General features: G+C 38.8%; 1 non-coding gene across 1 annotated transcript; it reads left to right on the forward strand.

The window, feature by feature from the left end:
* Positions 1 to 614: 614 nt before the first annotated feature.
* TRNAI-GAU lies at positions 615 to 688 on the forward strand. The gene has a single exon. It is a non-coding gene; the product is annotated as a tRNA-Ile (tRNA).
* Positions 689 to 7,376: the final 6,688 nt, after the last annotated feature.

The following is a 7,376-nucleotide window of genomic DNA, read 5'->3' on the forward strand; positions in this document are numbered from 1 at the left end:
ACTGAATGAGTTATTACCTAAAAAATTCATCCACAAAAGAATCTGATGTTAAGATAGCAAAACCTTATACAGCACTCCAACTAAGTTCTCAATTAATTTTTTAATCACTCAAATAGAACAAGTGTGAAAAATAAGTTCACATTCTTAAATATGAAAAAGTTGTACGTTATTATGAAAACTACATTTCTGTAACATAATATGTAGCAATAAGTAGCATTAATTGGGTGTGGTGTGTACAAATGTTTGTCTGGATTTTGTTGTTGTTACCGTCAAAATGTTTTTAAAGCAGTGTAACCATTTTCAGACAAGAGCTTAATAAGAAATCAACTACATAAAACAGATAGGTTTTTAATTGTTAAAAATATTTTTTACAAAATCCAATTTTATTACCACATTTACTCCCTACAGCACTATAGATAATAATATTTGTCTCAGGATTCAAATTACATCTATATTTTCTTTTTAGTTGCCTAGAACTGAAAAATTTCCAATTAATATAGACAAGTAACTGCAAAGGTTAACAGTTCTTTTTACCCTGATCTATCAAGATATTTTCAGTTAAACAAATGTAGATAATGAAATAAGCTGTACTCAAAGTATTCACCTAACAGGCTGGCTGGTTGGCTCAGATGGTTAGAGCGTGGTGCTGATAACACCAAGGTCCAGGGTTCAATACCTGTACCGGCCAGCTGCCAAAAAATAAAATTAATTAATTAACTTAAAAAAAATTTTAGGGGCCGGCCCGGTGGCGCACTGCTATAGTGCGCCACTTGGGAGCGCGGCAGCGCTCCCGCCAAGGGTTTGGATCCCACATACAGACCGGTTCCCGCTCGCTGGCTGAGTGAGGTGCGGACGCAACGCCGAGGGTTGCAATCCCGTTGCCGGTCCCGGTCCGGTACGGGCGCGACACTGAGGGTTGCAATCCGTTGCTGGACATGAAAAAAAAAAATTTTTTTTTAAACACAGTATGTTCAAAACACTTCAAGCAGGTAACAAAAGTTTATGATCTAGGTGTATTCCAATGTGCTAACATTTTGTACTTCATTATAGTTTTTAAGGTTTATAATTGGTCACTTTAAACTATTATAGCATGTTCGTTGTTTAAATATTATTTAAAATTTGCACCCTTGCCTTTGCCTAAAGGAAAAAGGAGGAATTGGTAAAGGGACATGAAAATCAACTACATTGTATATTGATAAATTAAAATTTAAAAAAAATATATGTTATTTGTCTGCTTCACACTCAATAATTACTTTGATTTTAATCACACAGTAAATTTAATTACATGCCTCTCTCCTCATCCTACATCCTAATTCCCTGCATTCGAGGCACTGTGATCCCGTCAACAGGCTGACCCTGTAGCAGGTTCTGGTCCATTTTTGGCTCTTGTCAGGCAATGTCAACTCAGTCCTGGCTGCAGGTCTAAGAATAAATCCTTCTTAGGGCTTAACAGCATCAATTTGTCTCTCATTCTAACTTCCTGTAAGAGTCACTCCTCCTGGGAGACATGATGGCATCTGCAATGAGATTATTAAACAGTTCTCCACAATATATCCAATCATGTCCTTTCTGCCCAAAGGTGAATCTGTCTCAGGAGCAACCCAGGCAGGCAAAGCCAGGTCTCTTCCATAGCTGGTTTGGCTCAGCATGTCTTTTTTTTTTTTTTTTTTTTTTTTTTTTTTTTTTTTTTTTTTTTTTTTTTTTTTTTTTTTTTTTTTTTTTTTTTTTTTAATGTTACACATGCAACATAATTTGGAGACCCAACTACATTAAAAAGACTGAATCAGCTGCCCTCCCAATTAGTGGAGATACCTGCCGGAGTTTCCTTCTGAGTGCACACTCTTCTTATCTTGCATCTAACCAGGAAGTAAAATGCTTGTGAGAGCTGGTAAAATAATCCATAATTAGAAGCCAACCCACCAGTGCCCCCTTTGGATAAACATAAAAATAGCTCACTTTGCTCGGGAGATTCTGATTCACTTTGGAAATACAGTGAATCACTGTATTTCCTATCACTAGCCAAAAAGATCCCATGATCTATAATTTGTATTATATTTGTAGTATGAAAACAATAGGGCTGTTTTTCCCAAGTAAAAAAATTTTTATTATCACACTAATAGATGTTTTTTTAAATTACCCACCCCTAGCCTGATCTTACAGAAAAGCAATACACCACCCGTTCCAGCACTTCCCCCATCTTTCTGCTGTTTCCCAACACTCCTCACCTAACTGCACTAACTAGCAATCAAACTATAATATGATAGCAAGTGAGATTACAACTGACAATGGTAATGTTGATTGCATGTCTGTCTCCTAATCATGTACCCTTCTAACTCCCTGAATGTGAGGCACTGTGATCATCAACAGGAAGGCCCTGTAGCAGGCTCTGTCACCACCCTGGCCCTCACCAGCCGACATCGACTCAGTTTTTGCTGCTGATCTTGCTTTGATCCTCTACCCAACTTCCTCCAAGACTTGAGACCTGACTTGAGAGAGTCCATTCAGGGATTGGCATCTGACCTCCAAATCTCAATCCCAAAACCAGACCTTTGCTTCGTGCTGCCAGGTCTGACCAACCTTAGCCCACTTTCTGACTGCCCGCTACCACTGAACAGGATCCTTCCTCCTGTTCCCCTCCACCTTGAGGCTGGGCCCTGTGCTTATTTGGCCACTTGGGTCCTCAACTATCAACTACAGTTGGGACTTTTCTCTTCTTCTAGACAAAAGGTCAGATGCTGGTGGGGCTCCATTCCTGGAGTCAGTCACTTGAAGAAGGGGCATATGTCTTAAGAAGGTAGACCTTTAAGACAGCCTTAAATAAGAGATAAAGTGGGCCTTTCTAACTTAGCCTTAACAATGGTTTGTCATAAATACTCAGAAGGGGCTCCTGAGTGCAAGGCGATAATACAGCACTCTCTGCAGGGAGAATAAACAAGTGCGAAGTTGGAGCTAAACTGAGATGCCAAAAAGGGGTAGAAATGATGGTTATGGCCATTACAAAGGGCGTACAAATTCCTTTGTGCAACAAACATTGTCTCTACACTAAGTAAATAAAAATTGTCCTTATAAGGGAGAAAACTGTTAGAACTCACTGTGCTAATGTATGGATATCGAAGGAGACAAGAAAAAGGCTCTGCCAGTTCCGGCAGAAAGAAGATGGGACAGAAGCCTGGAATTTGTAGACTTCATTGCTAATATGATTTAAAATTGTGTTTACTGTATATTCCTTTTGCTCCCTTGGGGTCTCTGCTATGTAAATGCTACGTTAATGGAACCAAAGGGGGGGATCCCTCCATGTCGCCCCTTAAGTCATAGGATAAAAAGACCATCAGTGTCTCCTTGGAGCAAGGTACTGGATGAGGAACATGAAGAGAAGGAGTTTCATGGGGAAGGTGAATGGAGGAAAAGAGTCGGGGCCTTGTGTTTTCCTCCAAGAGAATCTCATTGAATGTTCTGGGCTCTGTTTCAATATTAAAGGAAGCAGCTCTTCCTTCATGTCTGCCTAATATTTGGGTCCTTGCTGTTCTTAGTCTGGTGTATCCTGAGAGCAAATCAGTGAAATGTGGTATAATAACGGTAGAAAGAAGATGCGATCAGGATCAGAAACAGGCTCAACCACACATCTGTTGTGCCACTTTTTAAATGGTCTCTGGTAAGTGACTTAATTTCTCCCTCTATATATTCTCACATGTAGAAGAATATACGATCTACTTCACACGGTTATCGTAAGGATGAAAAGCACCTTAGAAAATGTCTAGCACACAGCATGAACAAAAAATGCTGGCAGCTATTATTACTGCCCACATATAAAAGTTTTCCAGGCAAGCTGTGACATTCTGCACGAAAAATCTCTGAATTAGCATCGTGCAAGTAAGGACGGACGTTGCTGGGAAATGGAAGTATACTCTCTACTGTCATGTTCTTCCATTTGAAACTGGCTTCTTCCAATTATCTCAAATTGCCATCATAGTAAGTTGAGAAAATAAAAGTTGCTAGCAGCCCAGGTACTCGATAATTCTATAATTATATTCCATAATTCCCCTTAAAGAAAGGTACAATTCAACATTTTTTTTCTTTTTTTTTTTTTTTTTTTTTTTTTTTTGTCCTTTTTTGAGGCTGCACCGCACTCGGCCAATGAGCACACCGGTCATCGCTATATAGGATCCGAACCATGGTGGGAGTGCTGCTGCACTCCCAGCGCCGCACTCTCCCAAGTGCACCACGGGCTCGGCCCATAATTCAACATTTTCTACGGAGAGTCCTACTCTGGGTCTGGTACAGCTTGGGCTACAGTGATGGATAATGATGAACTATCCCCTCCCACCTAAAGGAGTTCACAGTCTAGAGAAAGAAATGTAAATGCTGGCTGATGATGACAGCACGTATGATGGCTGTATGTTACTACAAGCTGTACTGGGAAAATTCAACAGGAGCAAAAGGGAGAGGGAGATTGGGTCTGTCCTTTGGGAGCAGAGGAGATGAAAGCAAAGGTTACTTTTCCTTACAAACCTGCAATATGACTTTGGGGGAGTAGATGAGAGAAAAGAAAACAAATAAGCTTAAGTAAAAATATCTACCACATAGCAATGAGTAATTTAAAAGAATGGTAGCAAAAGAAAGTTATTAACTTTGGCCAGAGTTACATGAGGCTCCCAAACATTTTGCTGGAGTTTTGACTGTGTGAACATGAAAAAATTGGGCTAATGCTTTAGGGTCTATAAATAATGTAGTGAAAGAAACAAGCCTGTTGTTCATACTAAAAAACAAGTAGTTTATAGATATGCATCACCTTTGTCAAAGAGAACTTAATTGGGCCTGATTTGCTACTAGCAAAAAATGTACACGACATTTATTCTACTTAAAATGAGTGGATTTTTTAATACAAAATAAAGAGCAAACTAAAAAGTACCACAAGATATAGTACACAGAAATTAGTGATAGTGCATATATAATTTCCAGAGCCTAAACTGAAAAGTACCCAATTATGCTTGAGAGAATCCATTGACAAGGAACAAATATATTCCCTGTTCAAAGAATAGATGTGTTATATAAACATCAACATGGGATTCTGTTCCTGTGATGTCTAAAAGGCTTTTAAGTCTCTTGGTCTGAGAACCAAAAGCTTTGCCAATGTCTTCGGTGTTTCCTTTATCTAAAAGCCATCCGCATCTGTAATAAGCAGCATGCCTGCCTGTCCCTTTCACCATATTCCTCACTTCAAAACCCTGTAAGATCTGGCAGGTTAGAGAAACCACCACTGGGTCCTACACAAACTAGGAACTTCAAACTGACAATGACACACATGGATGAGTGAGGTCCCGAGGACTTTTCCAGATCCTGCAGCCTTAGCTGTTTTGTGCACCTGCCCGGGACCCTCCTCTACTTTACTATAATCATCTGCTTTCAATGCTGAGCCATCGTTCTCAGTCTTTTCTTTTTCTGACTGATTGCTTCTTTTGTCAGCTCTAATTAATGATGCATGACGGCATTTAAAATTATTTCCATAAAGCTTTCCCAGTCTTTTTCACCCAGCAAGTAGAATGCAGACTTTTTATGGAATATGACCTTAATTAACCAAAGTGATCTCAGATCAGAGCTCTGTTTCTTCAACAGGCTCCTCACTGTCCAGATGAATACATACATTCCCCAGTAATTTACTGCTTATAGAAACCTTCAGACGCTCCCTAAGACATGCACCCAACTGGCCTTCATAAAACTCCCAGCACTTATGTCTCTGAAATACGTGACAGCTCTTGTGGTAGGAGTTTCAAAAGCCAAGTCCATGTGTGAGATACAAGACTGAGAGAATTGGGAATAACAGCTCAGCTCCGAAAAGCAGATGGCAAAAGGATTTCATCACCTTTGCCCTCTGACATCTGGAATAAGGTCTGAAGATAAAGCCCAGCTCAGAACATGCCATCAATTCCTTTGAAATTCCATGAAAACCATCAAGAAATTCCCTATTCCTCATCTTAGCTACACGCTTCCTCTGCAACAACTGTGATTTATCTAAAAAGAAGCCAAACAGCAGAAACACCTAAGCTGTTAATTTGTAGGTAATCACTTGTCTTCAGGGGTGAACCCTTTGGGAAATAACTGTGTATCTCAGAGGCATAGGCAATGATTCAGCAAACTAAAGAAGTCAGAAAGGCAATATTTAAGAAAGCAAGAATCATCAGAAACTCAGGGGGAAAATATAACTTTGTGCTCTACTCACATAAGCAATTTAAGGCACAAAAAGAGAACTGCCAGAAAATACTGTTAAAACAAAGAAACAAACACATCCAATGCAGAAAAGGTATCATCTCTGAGAATTACTTTGGAACAACAAAACCACTAACAAAAAACACAACATACGGTTTATTACGTCATTTGTCCTAGTTGGATATGATCAGTGCAAACTCTTAACGAATTTTCATAGAATTAAAAATAGTATCCACAAGGAGCACAGGCCTCCTGTTCAAAACACAGTAGAAATCATGCATTTTAAAAAGATACATCATTTCATTTTTCTTATGTCTTGAATATTTCTTAGAGAACTAACAGGTTGTCTCTTCTAGCATTTAAATTAGACTGCTTGGCATTTCTAGGGCTTTCTGAAAAGCACCATTCAGATTTCACCTCACTGCATTATCTATTGGGTGTCATTTTATACTTATATATATGTTGAATGTATATTCTTACTAATATTTTGAAGTGTCTAAGAACTTGAGGGGAAAATGTCCTATTTCTCCCGAGTTTGAAAGTCTTACCCCAAAAAACTGTACCTCAGAGTCTTTATTGTCCATAATCCTAAGAACTCATTTTATCCTCGTATTTTCCTTATAAAGACACAACACAATGCAGACAGAATTACAAGTTTATAAGCATGGATGCACATCAAAATTGCTAAATTTTATTAAAACACAAATCTACAGCATAATACTGTGTATAAGTGGGATATGACTTTATAATTCATAATATCACAGAGGATTTTGAATGAGAGAAAATTTTAGAGTTATTTTGATCAAATACTCTCTCTTTACAGAGAAGGACACTGAAGCCCAGAAAGGTTGTGACTTTTCCTAGTCAATGACTAGGTGGAAGCAATTACGTGATTAAGTGCAGGTCACGGAACTGGCAATGCATGTCTATTTCATGAATCTACTCTGAGTGGTCCCACCGGCCTCTACCTTATGGCCTCCCTAGAGTCACATCCTATCATAGGCTGCTGGCTTTATCCTAAAAGGAAGTCTCTGGCTTCTGATCCTCTCCTTGATATTAGGTCTGAAGGGAAAAACTCTTTTTCTCAAACCCAAACAACAATCAATGAATGCTATACTCCCCATACTCTGTTATTACACTGCCAAATAATAATTATAATTAAAATTAAGATA

This window comes from Galeopterus variegatus, unplaced genomic scaffold, assembly GCF_000696425.1.
Source record: "Galeopterus variegatus unplaced genomic scaffold, G_variegatus-3.0.2 Scaffold257, whole genome shotgun sequence".
Classification (NCBI taxonomy): Eukaryota; Metazoa; Chordata; class Mammalia; order Dermoptera; family Cynocephalidae; genus Galeopterus; species Galeopterus variegatus.